Source organism: Propithecus coquereli, unplaced genomic scaffold (assembly GCF_000956105.1).
Source record: "Propithecus coquereli isolate 6110/MARCELLA unplaced genomic scaffold, Pcoq_1.0 Scaffold9, whole genome shotgun sequence".
Taxonomy (NCBI): domain Eukaryota; kingdom Metazoa; phylum Chordata; class Mammalia; order Primates; family Indriidae; genus Propithecus; species Propithecus coquereli.
The window spans coordinates 8688161-8713822 of NW_012155284.1; the positions used below are offsets into that span (position 1 = coordinate 8688161).

The following is a 25662-nucleotide window of genomic DNA, read 5'->3' on the forward strand; positions in this document are numbered from 1 at the left end:
ACCCTGCCATCGCCTTTTCCTTATATTCACCAATCCAAGACAGAAGAGTCTTTTAGTCACCAAGTTTGAAGGATTAGAGGAGACTAATACTCGGGGACCCTGAAACTGTCTATTTCTTAATGGAAGGAGGAGGGGAGCATTTACAAACCATTTAAGTTCATATATTCCAACCAATATATGACAGAAGTACCCACAAAAATCTCTTTGGTGGTAACTTACTTTTCCTGAAAGGGGTATTTGTGGTCTAATAAAATGTCTCACTAATGCTTTTTTTAATACTCTAGCTAAACAATGGAAGAAAATAAGAACTGTTTTTGTGACCATGAGTACAGAATCAGGGATTCCTACCAGAACATGACCACTCATTAGTACTTTTTCTTGCACAACAGGCCTCTGAGACTTTCTTCCCCGAATGTGAATTGGCTCCACATTTTCCTACACGTTACTAAATGCAGAAGTGCTAAATTAACAAAGAGACTTAGGAACTGGCACAGTACCAACTGATTACATTCACTGCTTTTCCACATAGATATTTACAGCAATAGTAAATCTAGGCCACAAATAACTTTCTGCAAATGGAGCTATAGTGTTTCCAAAGTTAAGTTCTATAACTTCATTTGATTGGCAGTTTTATCAAAATAGCTGGCATTTCATGGATGATGAAACACTCACCTAAATTTAAACTAGGTTTGCACCCCCAATCTCGAGTTTAGTTTTGAGGCTCTAAGTGAGAATAACTACATTTTAAGCAAAAGTAACCTGTTAACAAATCCTTAGCTGAGTGACTTGTAGAGAAAATAATTTCTTCTTTTTTCCTTTTTTTTTACTTTTATTAACTTAGTAATACAGAAGAAAGTTCTGCTTAAACAGAGTATATGATCGTTTGACCTCCACTAGCTGAAATTTTCTTTGGCACTATAAACATCAAAGCTCTGCCAAACTGGTAGTTAAACGGCATTCTGATGCAAGACTCATGAAATATACTTAATAAGACTATTTAACTTTCGTAGGGATTTTCATATTATACATGCAATTCTTTGTATATTGCTCATAGAATCACAGAACGTGACAGATGAGGAAGCTGAAGACTAGGGTACCAGTATCACTTGTGTGCTCGTAGCCAGGTAACTGTCTGATCCCTTCAAGAGGAAGGCAGAGAAGAATCCAAGGAAGAGAGATGGGACGAAGAGCAGGAGCCTAGAACCGAAGCGTTCATGCCAGACCAAGCTCACCACCGTCTATTCTCTTCTCCCGGTCACACATACTATACTACTAATGGCCCAGACTTGCCATCTTCAAGAACACTAGCTATTTCCTATATGCATCTCACCTTAACCATATTCTGGTTTTGGCATTCATCTCTGTTAACAATATAATACAAAAAGAAACACTTCGGCATTGACATTTATTAAGGTATTGATTGATTTGCCAGTACATAGTATTCTTTTTTATACAACTTGTTATTCCTAAATAAGAAAATGAAAAAGCACGTATGTGAAAAACATAACATAGAAAAGCTAGTTTCTTAAGCACAATTAAAAGCTTATACTGATGTGAATAGCAAGACTGCCTCTAATTGCATAAATGTCAACCCCTACAAACATGTTTTCTTAAAATCTATTTATAGTCTTCAGTATCACATGAGATACACTGTAAAGTTATATGCCTTTAAATGTGTAGTGATGTAAAGCTCACTAACTGTACCATGTAATCCTGCATTACAAGAAACGGAAGACTTCTGGCAGAAGCAGCCATTGTGATTTTTCATTAGGAGAATTATCTGATGTATACTTGTACTTAAAATGCAGTAATTTTATACTCAATAAAGAAATTTAGGGGATACAAATCATAAGTTTATTCTACCAAAGAAGGAAAGCAGTTAATAAATCACTAGATTTAAGTCACATATAAAAATATAAGACAAACTACAAAATAAAAGGCTATGGCTGATAACTCATTGATAAAATCAACAGAACTTACAAAATGTTATTATTGTCATAAAAATTTACATAAATGTACAGTTATGGTATATATATATATATATATATACACACAGACACACACACACACGTATACACACACACATATACTTTTTTACTAGTCAAAAATATACTGACCTAAATATCAAAAATAAACATATGAATGTTCCCAACAGCTGCATAAGTTACTGAACTAGTAATAATCACAAATGCCTCTTTGTACACATCCATGTAATTTCTTAATTTAGAAAAAGGTGATTTCTAATTTGTTTTATTTCAAGGTAGCTCATGCCCACCGTAAAGAAAAAATTTGTTTAATTATATGTATATAAATAACAGAGAATTTAAATCCTCCCTAATCTCTCCATAGATGATTGAATGAACAATACTTCGTGTAGGCTTGGGTTTAGATGTGGTCTGTCAGCAAGCACATTTTAATATCTACTTTGTAAAACCCTACGTGCTGAAGCCATGAAGATCCATTTACCAGACAAAGGCATCCTGGCTGGACATCATCAGTCTCCAAAATAGCTGCTCATTCTGTCTTCCCTATTTTAAGCCTTAGATTCACATACAAATAAACAAAGAAATGTGCAGGAGATATTCTAAAGAAGGGAAAAAGGAACCGTGAAAGTGTATCAGTGGGGAAACCAACCACATATTTGGAATTCTATAGGAATAAGTTAACAATAAGAAGAAAACAGGCACCTGGCAGGAAAAAATTTTAAGGAAATTATTGAGACGTGATACACTTCCTGTCAAAACAACACATGAAGTGGTGATTCATTCAATTAGTATCTTCTAAATACTGTGCGACTTTAAACACTCCTTAAGTTTAGTGATATTCAACTGTAAACACAGAAGGATTTTATTTTTTTAAGTTCTAAGCCATTCAAATCACCCTGTGCCCCAAAATAAATAAAAACCAGCATGTACTGACTGTTTTCACAATACTCTTCAATGTCACTAAAGCAAGATAATGTGCTATAATTTAGCTTCTGTAGTTTAGTTTTGGCTTAAGCTATGGTCTTCGACGTAGTTCAAAGTTGTAGGGTGCTTAGCCCTAGATTGCAGAGCTGTCCCCCAACAATAGAAACATTAGAAATCGGTTTGCTGTTGACATGCCAAGAAGAACACTAAGACCTTTATCAAACATTTCCAGAATTTTGTAAAATTGTTTCAATTACCAAGTGTGTCCGTGATTACAAAATATATATATGAAACTAAGTTTTCCCATACAAATTTAAGATGTAAAGACTTTACGAGCATGTTGCCAAAATAAAACAAATTAGAATAATCTTTTCTGTTTGATAATATTCAAGCTGCCCTCTCCCACCCCAAATAGTTACTGTAAATGTTTAATTTATTTACAAGCCCAACATTGCAAGGGTTTTTAATTATCAGCAACAAGTATGTATGTCCAAAAAATAAAAATTTTAAAGCAAGTACAAGAGTTTGTGGTTGAATTTTAACATCAGAAAGATATTCACTCCAATTACATTTATGAACTAAGATAAAGTACACATATTTTCACTAAAATATCTCAAAATTTCTCAAATCTACTTGTTTTTATACCATCACTGAAGCAGATACATATTGACAATATAGATTACATTTAGAACACCATAACAGGAAAAAAAAAAAAAAAAACTAAACAGTACTATGATCCCTGTTACACTAGACATGGCTTCTAGAAAAATGCCTTCACTCAGGCTGCTGAGAGTGCCCTGGCCCACACCATCTCCACAGGCTGATTCGGCAGCACTGAGAGATCCTCAAGACCTACTTCTAAGCCTCTTATCTCTGAACCGCCAAGCATCCAGGATATGTCTGCCTCATGGTAATTACTAGCTAAACTCAAGTCAATGGAGGCTCAGAAATCAAATAGAACTCCTAAAACTCCCTAGATTAGAAAAGCATTGGCAAGAACTCCTGGATGATAGCAAGGTTTAGAGCCCCTACACACAGCAAGCAAAATCCCAAATAGAATAATACCCAATGTCCAAATCACCAATATGGGAGGCACACGGAGGCCCTGGAGCTTCTGCATCCCCAGTTAAAAAAAAAAAAAAATCACCAATATGATAGAATATCTTTATCTTGAGGCTCTGTGAGAGATGGAAGGATGTCTTGCCTTAAAATGCCACCTTCTGATAGGCACAAGTGTGTTTTATTCAATATTACTAGTCAGAAACTACATGAAATGCTGAAAGTTTTAGAGATCTGCTCTACCTTTTTGAAAAAAAGTTGTGAGATCAAACAGAAGGAAAATCATTAAGTTTCTCAAAAGAGTAGAGGAGACAGGGAAAGAGAGAGGAAGAGAGAGAAGGAGGGAGAGAGGGAATGAACTGTTATAAATTTCTTATTTTTAGCTAAAAATTGACATTTATGAAAAATGCAATACATTTCAGGGCATATTCTCCACCAAGCCTGATGGAGTGAGGTACATTAAGTTCTGCTAAAATGAAATTAATACACATTTTTCAGTCACCCCAGAATTCAATTAAAAATAATTACTAGATTATTACTGACTGATTCCACCTCACTGCTCATGAAGTATTCTGACAACAAGAACATGAGCTGCCACAACGGAGTAATCTCAAAGTATTTGCAAACATCTCTCCCTTAAAGACGCAACACTACAGTACCATCTTCAAACCTAACCTCCTGAACAATCTAGATGTTGTCAGTCAAGTGTCTAAAAGTGCTCAGGGAGCCAGACGTTATGCTGGTAATCCAAGGAAGGCTTAGGACACCATCCTTACCTCCACAGAAACACAGAACTTGAGAGATGGAACACAACCATGGAGGTGGGCTGGCCCCGACTCCTTGGGTTTCAGATGCGATCACCAGGGCCCAGAGAGGTGACATGACCTACCTGATATGTCAGTGGCAATGCTAAGATTTCAACCCAAATTCTGCTTTCTAGTCCAACCTTTGCTACACACAGACTGAGAATCTTTTTAAAACCTTCCTCTTGCATGCACTCTACTATTCTACTACAATGAATGGTACAAATTACCAGCAATCAAGTGCAACTCACACTAAAAAAAAAAAAAAAAAAAAAAAAAGCCTGCTTTTAAATTCATTGAAATTCAGCATCTCCTCTACTTCTACTAATTTCTGCTACTGTTTGTCCACAAAGGTGCAATAACAACTGATGAAGATAAAGCTTCCTACCATGAATGTGAAAGGAAAAAAAAATTCTTACTCTTTTTTAATACCAAAAAAAAAAACCTCTTCTGATAAACCAATATCCAAATTACACTTAGCATTCCTATCAAGATGAGATTCTCCTTAAACTGTTCATGGTAAAGTTGAGTTTTCCCTAGCTCAGCCCTATTAGTGTAAGAAAAGTAAGTAAAGCATTTCTGTAGATATTAAGAAAATCCAGAGGGTTCATTTTTATTGTAAAACAACCTAAGACATCTATAGGTGAAATCTTAAGCACCTTTCTACATAAGATTTTAAAACATTTTTATAAGAAGGCAAAAAATCAAAGGATATGAGAGCTGTGTCTCATAATAAACAAATTTCTGTCCAAATTAGAACCTTTCTAACTAAACATCAAGGATTCCTTGACACTGTTTTATTGTCAATGAACAAGCTATCAATATTTCTGGTGATGATCAAATGGGAGAAGAAACAATATACATGTATTTTATATAGCAACTTAGTATGACAAGAAACATACAACTTAAGAGAAATACTTCTATTTTACTCCCCCTAAGAATCCATCGGGTAAAACCTTATTAAAGCACCTGTAATACGTTTTGTACATTGTTCTTTATCTCCAAGCAAAGGGAGTGACCAGCAGGAAACCTGCCAAGTTTCTAGGGGCTGTGATAACTGGTATAAAAGCAACTTCCAGAAATCCATCCCTGAGAACTTTTGACAAGTTGCAAAGTTGGCAACTCTGTAAAACACAAAACTTAAGTTAGATGAGCTGCTTCTTATACATAAAGGTGGCTTTCTGATGATAGGGAGACATTATATTCTTACATAGAATGATAAGCCTGGACTTAATCCCCTCATCGTGCTACCCTATCCAAATTCCACCTCCACCAAACTTTATTAACAGTTAATGAAGTCACTAAAGAAATCATCACAGATCATAGAAATGACCAAAGACCTCTCATTTGGAAAGGATACTGATTCTATAGAAATATGGAGAGATCATTACTTTCAATGAGCTCAAGACTAAAGCCAGGCCTCTGGATTCCTAGGTGTGTTGTTTTCCACTCACACAAATCACAAAAATGGCTTTGTTTGTACCCTCCTTCCTGGCCCTTTTCAAGAACAAGTATGAAGGAGTCCTGCCCTTAAGAGTTGCATTGAACAAATTAACACAAATAACCTGAGATTTTACAAAAAGCTAAGGATAATATTTTTATTTCAATTTATTTTTTAAGTCAAAATTTCAAGGAAGGGATAGACAGGTCCGCTTGGCGCTGAGAGTGTAGAAGACTGCTAAAGAAGTGAGGAGAACCCCTCTATGTCTACTTTAGTTTTCTCCTGTTAGAAGGGAATGATTTTCCAATTAGAGGAGAGAAAGAACATCTCTCAGTGGGAAAGTCAATTGTAAGAGAGCACCAAGCTACTCTGAATGAGTTCCAGGCTGCTGGACATGCCAGGATAGGAAATAATCCAATGAGATTTCCTAACCATCAGGAACTGTGGAGAATGAGAGGGATTCAATACAGGAGACAGGCACATGTCATTAAAATTTTCAAAAAGGCAGATTCTAAAAATTATAGACAGAAGGTGTCTCATGCTGATCTTAGGTAAGATTCTAGAGCAGATTATTAAAGGGCTGGTGTATGAGTACCTTGAAGAGGAAGTAGTGGTTTCTTGGAGCCAGTGCGAGTTCCCCAAGAATAAGTCACTTGAGAATAACCCTACTTCATTATGTGGTGACAAATTACTAGACTATTAATAGATGTAGTGTACATCCTTATGACGAGATAAAGGATTAAGAATCAGATGCTGGGTAGGGCACAGTGGTTCACACCTGTAATTCCAGCACTTTGGGAGGCTGAGTTGGGAGGATCACCTGAGGGCAGGAGTTTGAGATCAGGCTGGCAACATGGCAAGACCCCATCTCTACAAAAAAATTTAAAAAATTAACTGTGCATAGTGGTGCATGCCTGTAGTCCTAGCTACTTGGGAGGCTGAAACTGGAGGATTGCTTGAGCCCAAGGAGTTCGAGGTTACAGTGTGCTATGATCGCACCACTGCACTCCAGCCTGGCCAACAGAGCAAGACCCTGTCTCTTAAAAAAAAATCAATAAATAAAAGAAAAAAAAGGATCAGATGTCAGTACAAATAAGTAGTAATTGGTTGAACAACTCTACCTGAAATTGATAAACATTAATCTCAAGTGAAGTTTTTATAGACACGCCCGACTGCTCTGCCCTATATTTCAGCGTAGATGATATTTTTATATTTCCTTACACATTAAAGAAATGTGTATCAAACCTGTGGGTAACTTGAAACTTAAAGGGGTAGTGAATATGATTAAATTTATAAACACTCTTTTGAAAGGCTAGAACAAATGGTTAAATACAGAAAATTGACAGAGATAAATACTGAGTTCTATTCATGGCATTAAAACACCATTGCACAAGTCCATGCCTGAGGAGATGTGGCTCCGCGGCAACACATGTAAAAAGAAACTATAATTTTGAGCTGGCTGTGAACATGGCACATCAATAGTGCTGTTAGGAGTGCCATAGGTTTAAAGCTATTGTTTGTGGAAGAATTATTCTGTCTTAGGTTCTGAGCTAAGCACTTTATGAGTCCTTATAACAACCCTATGAGAGAAACAGACAAAAACTGAGGCCAAACATTTAGGTGACTTGTCCAAGACAAGCCAGAAGTGGCAGAGCTGTAAGTCTCCCCAAGCCTCTCTAATTTGAAGCTGCTAATCTTAACCATGAGGCATCTCTCCTTCCCTAGAAGGGGTGGGGCAGGGGGTGGTCCTCAGCATGCTCCGACAGTGCTCTACACTGTCCGATGGCATCTGGAAGAACTACGCTTTAAGAAGAACACAGCAAACTGGAATACGTTCAGTATCCAGAGTGGTGAGAGCATTCAAAATCACGTCACTTAACAAGGGCTGAACAAACAGATTTTTCTTTTCCAGCTTCAATAAAAAAAGGCTTGAAGGTAGGATATGTAATTAATTTCCAAAAATCTAAGGGGCTGTTATATAACAAAAATTGTTCAGAATGTCCTCCAAGTAGCAGAACTATGACAAAGGCAGGATAAGGGAGATTTGTTTTTAAAAGCCTAAGCTTTTGAAACCTAGAATGAGTATCTTTATGGTTATGAGTTCCTCAGCACTGAAAGTATTCAAGGACAGACTGGTCAACCATGTGGGGGTATGTTATATGGGGGATTGTGCATCTGCTAGAGACTAGAGAAAAACTTTCAGGTTTCTTTCAATCCAAAGACTCAAATTCTAATCAAGAATTTCATTCATTTCCCCACACAGAATGATACAATTTCTTCAGGGAGGTCCACGGTGTCTCCCCTTTACATCTCCCACTTACATTAGCCATCTGCTTCCTAAGCAATCGTTACCTTCCTGTCCCTGCATCCCAGTATTTTCCAGTGCAATCTACAACTAACACACAGGAAAACACCACTAGTCTTTGCAGTGATACTACAGAAGGACTCGAGATGACAGTAAGCAAAATAACTAATTAACCAGCCAATATATGTACATTCTGCTTTGACCATCCTACAAAGTAGCCTAAAACAGGATCCCTGCCATTGGTGGGCTTACAGTGAGGTTGGAAAATTGAGATTTACACACAGGAACACACAATGAACCCGGGGGCAGATGGCAGGTGATAAATGAGAGGTACCAGAAATAGGGTAATAGGAGTTCAGAAGGGAAAGAAGCTCAGATGCTACTAAGTTAGTCAAAGGTTTCAGAGAAAAAGTGGTTTGAGCTGGGCTTTGAGGACTGCAATAGATTTTATAGCTAAGGAGGAAAAGGGACCTACCACGAACAAAGTCAAAGAAGTTAGAAACGCATTATGTTCCATAGGCAGTTACTAGTCCTGGCTGATGGAAATGAAGTGTTGATGAGAGGAGACAGCAAGGGACAGGTGACACACCCATAGCATAAAAGCAACACATGAGAAATGGCAGGCATTACCCTTTCCCTGGACGCTGTGGATAGAGAATGCAAGAAACACCAAAGGTTAGGAAAGTCACTATCAAATCCAGCTGTATCTTGGAATTACCTCTTCAGAAAATGATGTCAGGTCCACCTGTGAGATTCTGAACCCAGGTGGTTCCAATGAACAACCGGGCTTGAAACCCTGGGTTAGAGGATCAAAGTAAATAACCAATAGTCTCATTAATCACTGAACACCCCTACCTTCTGAAACTCTAACACTTGGTCATACTGCAAACCAGGAAATTATTTTTATCATAAAATTAAGAAATAATCAACCTATCTTTCCTCTTTCCAGAGCTACACCACTCCTCTTCCACATGGGGACCCTTCAGAAGAAAAGGACCAGGGTAGCGATATGACCCACACAGGTGGGATCTGAACTTTCATGTCTGAAATCTCTCTGGACTAAGTCCAGAGAGCTAACTCCAAGTCATTTCAACCTGATGATGTCTGGTAATCAGGCGAGATAAGGTAATAAGAGTGAAAGTGCATCATCTATTCAAATGTCTGCTGCAGGCACTGACCTTGTGAACAAAACATTCCTGGCAGTGTCGGCCAAGACAAGGCACGTGGGCAAACTCTCTCCTCACTTTCAAGTCCCATGACCATACAGAATGTTAGATCTCGAAGATTCTTAGAGACCACCACGTCTAACCCTTTCCGTCTTACTAGATGAGGAAGGTGGGGCCAGAAAGGGTCTGTACTCACCCAGAGTCACACAGCTAGGAAATCACAGGGGACTCCATCCCTGCCTTCTACTCACAGCCTAGGGTGATTTCCCCTCAGGTCATGCTGACGTCTCACTGTTTTCTGAAAGCTGGAACACCTGCTACCGCTACCACTCTTTAAATGCTCATTTTCAATTTGTTATAAAGATAACCACCAACAGTTTCTGGCACTTACTTGTTGCCAGGCACTACTAGAAGGGTTCTCCATAAATTAAATTATTGAATCTTCACAAGACAAAGCAGGTTACTATTATTATCCCTATTTTACAAAGAGCAAACCTGGCTGGGCACGGTTTCTCACACCTGTAATCCTAGCACTCTGGGAGGCAAAGGCAGAAGGATCCCTTGAGCTCAGGAGGTTGAGACCAGTCTGAGCAAGAGCAAGACCACATCTCTACTGAAAATAGAAAAAATTAGCCAGGGATGGTGGCACACACCTGCAGTCCCAGCTACTCGGGAGGCTGAGGCAGGAGGATCGCTTGAGCCCAGGAGTTTGAGGTGTTTGAGGTTGCAGTGAGCTATGATGATGCCACCATACTCTACACGGGGTAATAGAGTGAGACTCTTGTCTCAAAAAAAAGAGCAAACTTGAGGTAGCAAAGTCACACAGGACAAAGTCAGGGCTGTCTAATCCAGACAGTCTGGCTCCAAAGTCCACTACTTTGTTAGAGTTTATGAAATATAATTTCTTTAAATTATAAAATGATGGAAGAAAAGGAATATGCCTTAAGCACAAAGGGCATGGTCACCAGTGTTCGGTAATGAATTTAAGAACCCATAAATTTCATTAATATATGCAATATATCTCTTGATCATCTATTTAAGTTAAGGGAATGTCTATGTGTATATTTGAAGGATATTAACATTTTAAGCACATATTTTTTAAAAAGCAAAATGATTACATGCACAGCAGTCAAACAAAGCTTGCCACTTGAAATAGGCAGAGTATTATTTGCATGCTGATTTTGGAAGGGTCTCTTCTGGACACACTACTGTGGAAAGCAAAGATACCATTGCTGATCTGTCTGTGCTGCCCTCAGATACATCTTCTTCTGCTCTTAAAGAGCAGAAAGTTAACTTCTATGTTAGCTTCTATGTTGACTTTCTATAGAAATCAATCCTTGAAATATTAATAATTGAGAAAAGGATCAAACGAGAAAATTTAAAATACATTTTTGATAAAAGTGTTCAAAACCAACATCCCTGGAACAAATGCCCACTATTTAATTATATACTTTTTCGTTTTCCCTCATTAAAAATGATGTCAAATCTCATTATCTTTGTTACCCAGGAGAAGAAGTCCAGGAGCAATAATGGTACAAATAAGCAAATTACAATTATGCCCGAGATCAAATTTCAAGGGAAAAATTGAAGTCAATTAAGTAGATGCACTATCAATAAAAAAAGTTACATGACTTATTTTGCCAGCCAAATGTCTTAATGTGGAGTGTGCAAAAGTCTGCTCTGAAAATGCAACAGATCCCAAAAACTTTAAAGCCAGAAAAGTGGCACCTTAGGCATGAAATCCACAGCCCAGAGAAATAAAGCAAAGAACAGCACTGGACACATAGTAGGCCCTTGACAAATATTTGTTGATTGAATGTAAATGAAGAACATATTTACAGAAAGGGAGGTGCATGATAGAGGCTGCCAAAATGACAAAACAACAGAGTGATGCTGCTTTAAGCTTTTAAGAAAGAGAATTAAGTGTCATAGAAACTGGACAAAATGACAGAGTACCATCAAGTCAGGGCAAAATGTTCTGTGATCAGGACCTGATCTACACTTCTCGAGCAAGAAAAATGTCTCTAAGTCCAGTTTTCCTTAAGTAAGGCCTGGACTCAAGCTCGACAGAGTGGCTTAATATTTACAGAACAATTCTAAGCATGGCAAAAGTCCCCGAATTTGGTGCATTTCAAATGTAACACTGTTTTTAATTTAGCACCCTCAGCAGGAGTTGCCCAGCTTGACCCACTCTTCATAACAAATCTTATTTAAGGTCACAGTAGGAAAAATTTTACAGCTACTCCACTAAAAGCAACATAAGTATAAATTCAATTAGCTAGAACCTACATAAACCAGATCTGTCATATCTGATCAGTAAAGCATAATAAAATTATAGTCAGCCTGGGAGTTTGAGAGTAATTTAGGCTCTGTTCAGTACCATCCTAGCCATGCCCTAGTAATAAAGTGTTTTTCAACATTGATATCATGAATCTTTCTCTCTTGGGAGTCAGCACTCAGTCATAAACTCTAGCAAGACTGGAAGTTAGAGCTTAAGTACCAATATAGTAGTGACCAGTTTTGTATAGAATGTTTAATATAAAAGTAATAGTATTAATATATTCCACTATTTGTTTTAATACCTGTTTAAAACACGTTTCCTTTTCACATACAGCATACTAAAAAAGGTCATGTATCAGAGCTCACCTGAAATTCCTGCCCAATTTAAGGTTTAGCCACAAGAGTAGTTTCTTATAAGAACACAAGGAAATATACCAAATTCTTCTATAGTACTCAAATGATTTCTTTTTTAAAATGTGAAACCCAAGTAGGGCCCCTGATGAAATTCCATAGAATCTTAGTTACAAACTACTATTCTCTTCTTTACCTTTAAGTGTTTCTAAACTGCTTAAAGGATAGACGGATACTTCAGAGGAAAGTCTAATGACACACCTGTTACATAACCTGTTTTTGGTTGGCCAGCTTATGTGGTTTTGATAAGGAAGAAAACGGTCAAAAGCAGCACACACGCTGATTCTCTGTTCTCCATTCTCTCATTAGCCAGGACACTCATCTGAGTCACATACTCAGTGGCTAGCTCTGTGCCTCAGTTTCCCTAACCATTAAATATAAAGTCTAATGCTATCCAAATTCCTATTTGATCAAAGTTAATCAGCACAACAATTACATAGAAATACTATGTTGTATTAAAAATTTCAGAGGCTTTTATAGTATTCACCTTTTTCTCCAAATATTCCAAAAGGGTTAGTTTGGCCAGTAATCAAGATTTGGCAAATACCTAATGTGATTTAAGAATATGTATATAAAAACCCAGGACAGACATATAGAAATCCTTCCCAGGTGAAATTATCGCTCTGCTTGGATTGTCATGTGCAAAATGGATGGCTCAAAACCTAACAAGGGCAGATCTTTGATTTGTTTTTACTGCGAAAACAGGATTTCACTTACCCTGACAGCTTCAGGGCCTAGGAACACAGGATGACAACGCCTCAGAAAACCAGGGGCCCCATGGAACCTCAAGTGATCAGTTCTGTATAAACGTCTAACTTTTTGCTGTCCGCATTTCTTGCCCAATTGGTGCGGGTCCGATGGTTAACCTCCCTAAGTCCAGGTTTGGGGAGATTTGTGGAGACTCACGCAAGGGTCAGGGAGGGAGAAGCTGTGCAAACACAGATGTTGCCGCCGTCCCTTGACCCACCCAGCTGTAACCAATAAGGGGACGCTGTGGGCTCCTAGAGATGGGTTCTCTCTTGGAAACCTAACTGGTGTCTGGGAAACCAGAGCCGGGTTTCCAGGGCGGCCTGAGCACCCGGCTTCCATACATCCCTCGACAGATGAGGATGTCTTCTCGCGGCCTGTCATTACGACTCTCAGGAAACCCTAAACGTGGGAAGGTTATGGTGCCACCACACACACTGCAGGTATTCAAGGGGGAAACAAATCCACAGAATAAGCCTAAGGAGTCCCAATGAATTCTGAGCGCCTTTCCCAATCAAGATAACTACAAATGCCTTTCAAAACACAGCAAATGTTTCCATACGAAATAAATGTTAGTGCGTGTGTCCAGAGCTTGAGCTTGGTCTGCACTCTGGGGTCCTGGCCCTGCCAAGCACGCTCAACCCCAGGGCAGAAGCACAGATGGGAAGAGGGGACCCGGGCTCTCGTGGCTCTCCCTTCTCCGGAGGAGTGCCGTTTATTTACCTGGCTCCCAAAGGACACTGGCCGGGCTTCCCCCGCCCATCCCCCGGCCCCGGTGCGCGGCTGGCAGGGGCGAGAAGAGCCGCCGCCGCCTTCTCGGTGCGCTCCCGGCCGCGCCGCCCAAGCGACCCCGCGCTCCGCAGCTGCCGCCGCCCGCCGGGCACTCCAGCCCTGCCGCTTGTTGCCATTCCCGAGGGACCGGGAGGCGGCGCCCATCCCTCACGCCGCCGAGCGCGCAGCAGCTCCCCCTCTCCACCTCTGCTGACCCTCGCGTCCCCGGAGACCCTGGAGAAAGTGGCCCCGCGGATGCAAACTCAGGTGGACAAACTTTTCCTCCCAGGGCTGCGGGGAAACGCGGAGGACGGAGCCCCAAAGAGCATTTACCTGGAGCTGTGGCCCCGCAGCCTCCAGAGCCCAGGCGAGGAGCTGCCCCCCGCGCCCTGCCCAAGGGCGCCCCGGAACGCGCCCCGGCCAGCCGCCGCCCGGAGCCCGGAAGGCTCTCCCGGGAGATGCCAACGCCTAGCGGCCGCACGGCTGGTGCAAGGGCGGAGGGGGTGGAGCCGCGGCCGCGCTCCCGGGCCGGGCCGGCTGCGCCCGCTGCTGGTGCCGCCCCCGTTCCCCTCGCGCCTCCCCGCTGCCACTGGATGCCCCGCCTGCCCACCTCCCGGCGCGACTCGCAGCGGCCGCATCACATGGCGAGGCCCGCCCGCCGGCCGCGCCCGACACCCGCTCCAGGAGGAAACCTGAAGCTGCCCCGGCTGCGCTGTCTCCACCAGCCCCCTCCCGCTGCGGGGCGGAGGCCGGTCGCCTGGGCTTCCCTCCCCCGGCACCCAGGTCCGAGATGCACAGAGGCTGGCGTGGACCTGCCGGGCCAAAGGAGGGCCAGGCTGCGCCCTAGTGGCGGCGCCCGCGCGCCCCGGGACCCCTACGCTTTGGCGCCTCCCGAAGATGGAGCTGGCCTGCCCGCTCGGGAAATTTGTTGTGCCAGGCGCGAGGGAGGCTCAGACTGTCCTCAGCCAAAAGCCACCACACCCGTGACATAATACGGCCCAGGTCTATTACAATAGGAAGCATTATTTAAAAACCAGCAGACGCCCTTTTATTTGATGAGGCTCATATTCCTCTGGTCCAGAGCTTAGCATTTATGCGTGCAAGTAGCTAAAAGTCATCATAATTTCAAAACTCTTATGAAAACCATAACCACTTTTACAACGAACACCAATGTGAAGGGAACTCCCTTATCCTCCAGCGCACTTTTCCACTTAGAACTGATCACAACCCCCAAGTGCAGAAGCCTCTCCATCAGCCAGGCCTTCATCTAACAGACTTAGGACCTTTATTGCAGCTTTAGAGGTAAAATTACCGATCTGACTTCTCTGTAATTACCTTCAGTCTCCGCTTTGCTTTTCCTGGAAATACTGGCTGCCCACAGAACCAACAGGGGTGCGGCCCGAGTAAGCTGGCCACCAAGGTACCAAGCCAGAAAGGAGCACCCCACCCTGGCTGCCACCTTCACTTCTCCAGTGCCGTGGCCATTTCTGTTCTGCCTCCCTTCCAGCCCCCACCTTTCCCAGCCAACCTTGCTGATATGGATCCTGAGGAAGAAGGACTGAGGTTAGCAAGAAAAGACCATCCTGTGTCTGGAGCCGTTAGCCCGTTCCAAGGAAAGGTTGCCATTCAGCCTTGATAAAGGGGCCCCACATGGGCATTGCCCTCCTGACCTAGGCTGTCATCCCAGCTGATTCTACCCCACAGCCCCACCCAAGCCTGGCCTCAGGCACTGCCATGAAGAAAAAGAAGTTCCTGCCCATTGCCAGGATGTCAAAGTATGTAAGATAAAAGAAAAGCAATAATATTCTTTTCAAAAATAAATAATATTTCAACCCTAAAATGTCTACTGGAGGCCAGGTGTGGTGGCTCACACCTGGCCCAGTAATTTGGGAGGCCAAGGCAGGAAGATTGCTTGAGGCTAGGAATTTGAGACCAGCCAGGGCAAAAACGTAGCAAGACCTTGTCTCTACAAAAAAATAAGAAAAATTAGCTGGGCATGGTGATACTCACCTGTAGTCCCATCTACTTGGGAGGCTGAGGAGGGAGGATCACTTTAGCCCAGGAGTTAGAGGTTGCTGTGAGCTATGATTGCTCTATCGTACTCTAGCCTGGGTGGCAGAGCAAGAACCTGTCTCTAAAAAAAATAAAAAATAAATAAAATATCTGCTGGAGATTAACTGAGTCCACACACCAGACAAAAATGGTTTTCAAATACTGGTGAGCAAAGATGTTACATTAACATGTTGTTGTCCTTTTCCATATCACTAGTGTTGAATCTACTTTTCTTTCTTTTTTCCTCCCCCCCTCATTAATTCTGTCAGGTATGTAAATAGGAAAAAACAAGAAAATGTGGGAAGAGGAACAAATATTATAAGAAGTTACCCCGTAACCCCTTCCCCACTGTAAAGAAACAAACCAGCAAAACTAGTAATTGAGAAACTCTCACCGACGAGGACATATAATCATGCTAGCTGCAGTTTTCTTGCCTTCTCTCAAGCCCTGAGCTTGATCAATATTTAAATAAGTACTTGGCTTTCAACTTCTCTAGGTTCAAATATTAAGCCAAGTGTGCTCCAGCAACCTTCAAAGAAGCCATGAATGTCTGAGGCAGGAAGCTATCAGTTGTGAAAATAACCCTTTGCATCTGCTTGATTTCACTCCTCCAGATATAGGTCACTCAGGACACTGATAGCACTAAGTTGGCTGGAACAGCATTTCTTTAGAATTCAGACAAAGACTATGCATTCTCAGTCCACAGACAGGGGACATTCAGCCAGCAAGAAAACCAGGCTGGCAATTCAGCTGGGGAAATTCTAACTTCCAAGTGGGTATTACGCCAGTTTCCCAGCTCAGCTCTGTCTTTTCTAGAGATTCAATCTCCATTCATCTGTATAGACTTCACTCCAAACAGACCTCCTCCACAAATCCTTTCTTCATTGTCCTGGTTTCTGCTACCCGCTGGACTTTGACAAAACATCATGGCCTTACCACACAGTGTAGCACCTGACTATATTCACTGTCATATGTTGGACAATTACAGGTTCTTATCCTCTCTTCAATTTGCCATTTCAAGGACAAAGACTGTTCCTTATCCCTGTAATCTCCACACTCCTAACACAGGGCACCTTTGAAGTATTTAATATTTGTTTTTTAATCAAACTATCACATCAGTTATGCAGCAAGGGAAATGTATGTCACAATTTTTAAACTTTAATAGATTATAATCACTCCAAATTCTATTGTCTATTTAATTCTTTCTTGTCCTTTATTCTATTTCCTGTGTCAATAATTCTCCAAAATTGAATAATTATAAATCCGATGTTTGGCCATTTGAGTTAGGAAATTACTAGTGTTTCTTAAGTGAAAGCATGATACTAGAATATGGTAGATTTAGTGGGAGGTAGAGCAAACTTTGGAATTAGAAATGGCATGACCTTGGGAAGATCCAACCTTTCTAAGCCTTCATTTCCTCATCTGTAAAATGGGTATAATAGTTCTACTATTATTGTGAGGATTAAATAACTAAAAGCGATTACAGGACACATAATAAGGATGCAGAAAATGGTGACAGTTAATATTTTAGAGTACAGATGTATTAGGAGAATGCTTCAGAGCTTTGAGATAATTAATAGAGCATGTCAGACTCCAAGGCAAGAAATTAGTTCTGAATTATACTCTTGGTTTCCCAGCCTCAGAAGGCTGGGGAACACAGAGAAAAGAGGCCAATGTGAGCAAAACCAGGGGACAGATCTCCTGAGGAAATGCCCACAGTAATTCGCATTCTGGCTGCATACATTAATAGCATCACCTGGGAAGTTTAAAAAAAAAAAAAAAAACTTGATTTCAAGAACCTCACACCAGATCCATCATTTCAGAATCTCTTGGGATGTGGGGCCCAGCCATTGAGAGTTTTTGAAGCTCCCCAGGTGATTCCAATGTTCAGCCATGTTGGGAACAACTGGACTAAAGAAACTGAATTTATTGCCACTGGAGAAAAGTAAGGACTATCCTCAATTACATGAGGTTAAGAGACTCGGCTCTTCCATTTCTACTAATGTTGAACCATCGGGTGTAAACTGCACGTGAGCAGGACTTCAGTGCAATGTGCATGTGAATCACCTGGCAATCTCATTAAAGTGCAAATTCTGATTTAGTAGCAGATGGAGCCTGATACTCTGCATTTCTGCCAAGCTCCAGGTACTGCCGAGCCTGCTGGTCTATGGACCATACTCTGAATAGCAAAATAACAGGGAGATTCACAGAGAAATATTCACATTTGTTACAAGAGAAGTCTTAACGTCCCTGAATATTTTTAATCAACTGATATTTATTGATCACCAACCATGCAAAAAATATATATTCTGTAATTTTTGAAGAAAAGAATAGGCTATCTTTTGCCAGTTTTAAATATGAAGTCTTCCCTAAAGGGCCATTAGGTATAGCAGGCTCAGTGCCTAGGTACCATAATACTTCCAGAAACCCACAGAAATGTTTTAATTTCTTTTAAAATCAGAAGAGAAAAATGAACTTTTAAGTCAAAGAAAATGTTTTAGTACATAATATTAATATGTTTGCCTTTATAACAATGTAATAGTAAAATATAATTTTTATTTTTTATCTATTTAATTTTTACTTTTCTGGAGGAAAGGGCTTACATAGGCAAAAGTGCCCAGAGCCCACCAAAGTCTTAATACAGCTATGTTCTCAAAATCCATATTAGTCCCAGGTATTTTTACGAAAGTATACAAACCTCATTGTGGCTGATATTTTCATGTTGATATTTACATGAACAACAGCAAGATAATGGGGAAATTATAAATATGCCACTTGAGTACAGCCAGCCCTGTAAATATAGAGTTCAACACTTCTCGCATATACAATTTGAGGAACACCGGGAATGTTCCATTGACAAAAGGTTGTTCCTCTTTAGCTGATCCCTAAGGATCTAAAATTCTATCCTTAGAGGTTTATTCCACCTCCAGAGCCAGTCTTTAGAGATTCACACTATCAAGAGACCCTTCCTTTGTAATGTAGACCTTCCTTTTAGGCCCAATTTTTTTACCCTCTGGATCCAGGACACATCTCAAGAAGTTCTCAGGTGATTCATTCTGAAAAGAAGAAAATATAATGATGAGATTCTATCTTGTAGGAAACACCAATTCCATTCAGTTCTTGAAAATTGAGATAAGGCCATTCATAGCTGAAGAACGTTGCCGTCATCACTGCTCGATACAGTAACCCTAACAAAAATTACTGATTTACTCATCCGCTACAATGTTAGCCATGTGTGGCTAATTAAATTTAAATTATTTAAAATTAAACACAATGAAAAATTCAGCTTCTCATTGCAGTAGCCACATATTGTGTGCTCAAGAATCGCATGTTCCTATTGGACAGCACAGATAGAGAACGTTCATTCCATCATCACAGAAAGTTCTATCGTGCAATGCTGTTTCAAAGGGCTTTGAGTGAGAGGAGCCCACCCTTCCTTGATACCTGAAATGCAAGCATAATTTGGGAAGTATTGAAACTCCAGCTCAGGCATATTTTTTCTTTCCACTTGTCAATTTATCTATAACAACATAGACAATCAGTTACTCCACTCTTTTCTAAACTTCCTTAACCAAAATTTCTAGGAAACCAACTTTTTAAAAAAATTATTGTAGGTAACTAATAGTTACACATCTTTATAGGGTACATGTGATGTTTTGATACAGGCATTCAATGTGAATTAATCAAATCAGGGTAATTGGGGTATCCACCACTTCGGGCATTTAGCATTTCTTTGTGTTAGAAACATTCCAGTTCACTCTTGTAGTTATTTTGAAGTATACCCTAACTTATTGATTATAGTCACTTTGCTGTGTATCAAATATTGTCCATTCTATATTTTGGTAACTATTAACTATATTTTGGTACCCATTAACCAGCCCCACTTTATCCTCCCTCCCCACTATCCTACCCAGCCTCTGGTAACCATCATTCTTCTCTGTCTCCATGAGATCAATTGTCTTAACATTTAGCTAGGAAACCAACTTTTGGTTGACACCTCCTGCCCTTCAAGAGAGCCAGATGTGTTTGATTTCTCTGAAAAGTCAGAAAATCCTATCCTTGATCTACCCAAGGAGTTTTTCTTAGGATCTAGAACAGTCTTCATCTCAGAAAGTAATTATTTGCATCACTATTTTTTTTCCCCTTGCCAAAATGGCTCCAGGTACTCTCAGGTTGTGGCCAACTTCTTACATTTTAAACCAACTCAAAAGCCCCTTTTTGATCTCCAGGATGTAATTGTACAAGGCAGGCCAGCTGGATAATGCTCCAGATGCATAATGTGTCCATAAATCTTCCATCAGTCAGCAGTTTTGTTTCTAAGAGCACCATTGGAGTGCTCAGGTGTGGAGTCTGGGCAGAACAACTCAATAGCTAACATTTCTGCAGTCCCCTAACACCTGCGGAACACTGACACCAACATGTTAAATCCCAGCCGAGAGCAAGTTTTCATAGTTATAGAATAAGAGCTCTTAAAAAATAGAGTTGATAATTGAGGTGCTAATACCATTTTAATTAGGATGGTGCAACTAGTCACTGATAATACATGTGGGAAATAATGGGTGTGCAACTGTCTCGTGGGCTGTGATTATATTTAAGACTTCTGGTGACAGGACAGATGGTGAGAATGAAGCTGTAGTGTTCTGTACATGACGTCATCTGGAAGCTGCAAAATGCACATATAGCTTTGGGTAGCTATTACTCTTTAAAGAGGATCAAGATCCTGTTTTCTTATTTACAAAGGGCAGGCAGAGGAAGGGAAAAGACAGGAAAATCTATAAATAAAATTGTTATGAATCATTTTCCCTCTCCCCCCAAAATAACTTTATGAAAATATTTTAACTGAGCTTTAAAAAATTAATTCAGATAAATTTGATTGCTCATAACATAAAACCCAAGAACTAAGTCTGGAATATTGTCAGTGAAGGGTCCAATAATTTTTTAATAGACTAAATTAAACACCCCACAAATTCTGAATCCAACTCAAAAGACCTAGATAGTCGATGCTAAGTGCAATCTCTGGGCACTGTTTTGTTGTTCTTCATTATGAAAAGACCCCATTCCCACTCTCTCCTGAAGCTGGATATTTGGGTAGAGCTTTTTCTTGTAAGGAGGTATGCAGTGCAGGTAAGCTTACAGAGACCCTGATACTCCAACTCAGCTGAAGAAGCAAGAATCATCCCTAAGGTACAGAGGAAAAGTGAAAGACTTGAACAACATGCAGAGTTTTTAAACAATGGCTTCTTGTTTTTAAAAGAAAGTGTCCTGCCCAGAGCCCTGCCATAAAAGGGAGTTAATTCTCTTTGATCAAAGAAAATCTCTTTAAATTTTCACACTCTGATATTATTTCATAGTGCAAATAATTTATTGTTTTTCATTTTGAAAAATAATTTCAGCCACGTGGAACAAATGAGCATGGGACGCAGCTGTGGACAAACTCGGGGCTTGCACGGCCTTCGCCTCCTCCCCTACACCAGGGGGCGCCACGATTCCTCTGTGAAGGCCCAGGTCGTAAATACCTGGCCTTGGTCTGCAGGATCTGGGTCACAATCACTCAACTCTGCCCTTGTAGTACAAGTACAGCTCTAGACTGTATGGAACAAATGAGCTTGTCTATGTTCCAAAAAGTTTTATTTACAGAAATAGGCAGTGGCCTGGATTTGACCTACAGGCCATACTTTGCCTTCTCCATGCTCTAGACCATTGGAATAACCTGGGGAGCTTTAAAAACCACTGATGCCTGGATATTCCCTCTAAGACAGACAACCAGTCACGTGGAAAGCCACAACCTGGCAAGAATTGTCCAAAATTAAGGCAAAGTATTAAGCCATAGAAAAAAGAAAACAGAGGTAGTACAAGGGAAAAAGGAGAACTTTGCAGAAATGTTCATTAATATTCTCCAGAGGTTGACAAGAAAATAATGTATCTATGAAACAAGAACAAGGCACTATGACAAGGGAACAATCAGGGGTCAAGAAAGTGTACTTGGACATTAAAAGTATGAGAAATTTAAAAAATTCAACAGAGAGTTGAAGATAAAGTTGAGGAAACATCCCAGAATGTTTTTAAAAAGACAAATTCACAGAAAACATGAAATCAAAAATGAAAACTTTCAAGATTAATCTCAGTGTCCAACATCCCACTAAAAAGAGTTCCAGCAGAAGAGAGAAAAAAGAGTGAAAGAAATGATTAAAGATATAGATTTTTTTGAGCTCAAAATTCAGGGAAACATAAGTCTGCTTCTAAGAATTTATCCTGAAGCTATATGTAAGGGTATGAAGATACATACACAACTATGCTCGATGCGACATTTTTATAATAGTGAAAATTGAAAACAACCTAATTGTTCATACGGTTATTTGGTTTGATAAACTATGGAACACCTATACTCTCCAGTTGTTTAAAAAATAATGTGGCTCTATATGTACTAACATGGAAAGATGTCCAGGATAGACTACTAAATGAGAAAAGCAAGTTGCAGAACAGAACTGGGAGTCCATTTTTATGTAAAAAATAAAACAAATAAAAAAGAAAATGTTTAAAGATCAATATACATTTGCAAATGCATTGTAGCAGGTCTAGGAACCTACTCAAGAAGCTGTCAACGGTGGTTATCTCAGGAGAAGAGTAGGATGGGAGATTTAGTGACTAGCCCTTTAACTTTGCATTTACATGTATCTGTATTGTTGATTTTTTTTAACAATGTGCATGTGTTTCTTTTGTAATTTTTAAAAATTAAAGGCAATAAGGAAATTATGTACAATATTATGGAGTGGGGAAAAAAGGTTTTCCCTTCACAATATCTCTAGGAAACAGCAGCAGTAGATTTTCAGGGGTCAGGATGAAAAGAAAATGAAATTCCTGATTACAGAAAGACCATGAACCCAGCTAAGGAATACAAGCAGCAAAAGACATTGTCCTGCCCTTCAGGAGCTTGCAGTGGAGTTGGAAAGACAGACTCACATGGATAGCCAATAGTGACCAGTGCTCAGTGGTATAGCCTTCCGCCAAATTGTGTAGTATGTTAAGGCCTGAGAATTCAGAGGAGAGAGACCAATGAAGGCTGGAGTAGCCAAAGATGCTTCATGGAGGAAGTGGGCCTCGAAGGATGGTAAGGCTTTACAAAGGCAGCAGGGAGAGCATTATAAGCCAGATAACCAGCAACAGTGGAGGCACTGATTCTAAAGAGCATGCAACATTCATGCAAAGGTAAGGAGAGTAGCCCTCCTATATTAGAGGAATATGTTAGTTAGGATTGGGTTTGGCTGCATACAACAGAAAACTAGCAATGCTTACATCAGATAAAGATTTAATTTTCTTTCACGTCAAAGGAATCCAGAGGTAGGCAGTCCTGGGCTATGTCCATAGCTTCATTATCATCAAGGCCTCAAGTTCCTTCTACCTTCCTACTTCACCATCTTTAGTACTGGCTTCCATCTTCAAGTTAGCTTCATAATTGCAAGATAGCTGCTATAACGCCAGCCATCATATCTATGCTCCACACAGCAAGAAGGAGGAAAAAGAGCACTGAAAAAGAGGCATGCCTCCCAGTCCAGTCAGTCTTCTTTAAAGAGTTTCCCTTTCGCAACAAGTTCTACTTACATCTTGTTGGCTACCCCTAACCAATATAAGGGACTAGAAAGGTAGATTTTTAAGCTGAGTGCATTGCTGCTCCTATGAATACAGGGCGTCTGGAAGTAGAGAAGGACAATTCACCATATCTGCCTAATAATTAGGTTAGACTATGAAGTTTTTGAAAACAAGGCAGACTAAAGATTTTTTTTTTTGAGACAGAGTCTCACTCTGTTGCCCTGGCTAGAGTGCCGTGGCCTCAGGGTAGCTCACAGCAACCTCAAACTCCTGGGCTTTAGCAATCCTTCTGCCTCAGCCTCCCGAGTAGCTGGGAGTACAGGCATGCGCCACCATGCCCGGCTAATTTTTTCTATATATATTTTTAGTTGTCCAGCTAATTTCTGTCTATTTTTAGTAGAGACGGAGTCTCCCTCTTGTTCAGGCTGGTCTCGAACTCCTGACCTCGAGGGATCCTCCCGCCTTGGCCTCCCAGAGTGCTAGGATTACAGGCGTGAGCCACCGTGCCCAGCCCAGGCTAAAGATTTTATGTTTAAAAGAAGAGAAAGAAATTAGCAAATTACTTATCATCCATAAAGAAATAAGTAGAGAAATGAATAAACTATAAACTTAGAGTCTAAAAAGCATAGAAGAAGTAAGATTGAAAAATAAATGAGAAAAACACTAATAGCTACTTACTTCTAAAAGTAGCTAATGGATTGGCCCTGCTCCACCCATTTTTCAACCTTCTACAATTTTCTAGACATTTATTAACACTCACCTATGTACCCCTTATTTTCCAACTATGTGTCAATACAGGGCAGCCTTCCAGTCTGCACATGGCAACAGAAACAGCCTTTTCCCCTTCTCCTCCATATGCCCATAGTGCTTTGAAGACATTATTATAATAATGGTTATCACACTGTGTTTTAGCTTGTTTACCATTTGCTGGCTGAGAGGCAAAGTAGGCCGGGCACAGTGGTTCACGCCCGTAATTCTAGTGTTCTGGGAGGCCGAGGTGGGAGGATTGCTTGAGCTCAGGAGTTCAAGACCAGCCTAAGCAACAACAAGACCCCTTCTGTACTAAAAACAGAAAAAATTAGCCAGGCGTCGTGGCACAAGCCTGTAGTCCCAGCTACTCAGGAGGCTGAGACAGGAGGCTAGCTTAAGCCCAGGAGTATGAGGTTGCAGCAAGCTATGATGACACCACTGTACTCTAGCCGGGGCGACAGAGCAAGACTTGGTCTCAAAAAACAAAAAGAGGCACAGTGATTGAGCAGAGAGAGCAACATGGACTTTGTCATCAGACAGACCTGATTTTCTACTTGCTGACTTGACTATGTTTCTTCAGCAAGTTACTTTAACCCTCTAAGACATACTTTCCTCACCCTGAAAACAAAGAACATCATATGAATCCTGTAGGCATTTCCAAGGTTGTGCTGCGGATTGGAGCAAGTGCTCAGCAGTAGCTCAGGAAATGGTCGCCTTCGTTATCATTTTATCTTCCTGCTGGAGTGTAAGGTCATTAAGGGCTGGGGCGTGTCTGACTTACCTTTGCATGAACCCCCAGTGTCTAACCCAATAAATATTGAGTGCCCTGGCAAGAGTCATTTCAGCCAACAGAAGGTCACCTGGCAGTCCTCACCTGGAGAACTCTAAAGGACAGCAGCACGCAGGCCAGCTCGTGCTGGTGGAATAAATGTCACCGGCCTAGCGCATTACCCCAGAGCCAGGTGGGAAGCTACAGCAACTAAACCACCCCTGGAGATGGCAAGTGACATTGTAGAATTCTCCTTGTGGGACATTTGAAATTCTGAGATTCTAGACAGCTAACAACTGTTGCTTCTTTTCTTTTTTCATGTGTCATAGTTTAATAAATATATTTTATGTTAACAAAGCTTCCTTTAGGTACGGTGTGGCCAGAGTGCTTGTTTTAGAGTGTTTCCTGGAAAACACCCACATGGGAGGGTCACTTTCAGTACCAGATGTGGAGATGCACTCAGGCCTGGCCGGTCCCATCTGTGTCCCCTGTCTTGGGAGTCCACCTGCATCTAACCAGGCCACGCAGTGTCTTCTGTGGTGCTGAGAGGCTCCTCGGCCCACCGCTTGCTTTCCCTAAGTCCACTTTCTAAGCACAGGGCATTCTCCCCTA

General features: G+C 40.8%; 1 protein-coding gene across 1 annotated transcript in view; it reads right to left on the reverse strand.

Annotated features, from left to right (window-relative positions):
* ARHGEF28 (Rho guanine nucleotide exchange factor (GEF) 28) overlaps nt 1-14381 on the reverse strand; it is a 310356-nt gene extending 295975 nt beyond the window's left edge. Inside the window, exon 1 of the mRNA XM_012664526.1 lies at nt 14226-14381. The gene's annotated coding sequence lies outside the window, so the exon portion shown is untranslated. The remainder of the gene's footprint in view (nt 1-14225) is intronic.
* Between the last annotated feature and the right edge of the window lie 11281 nt (nt 14382-25662).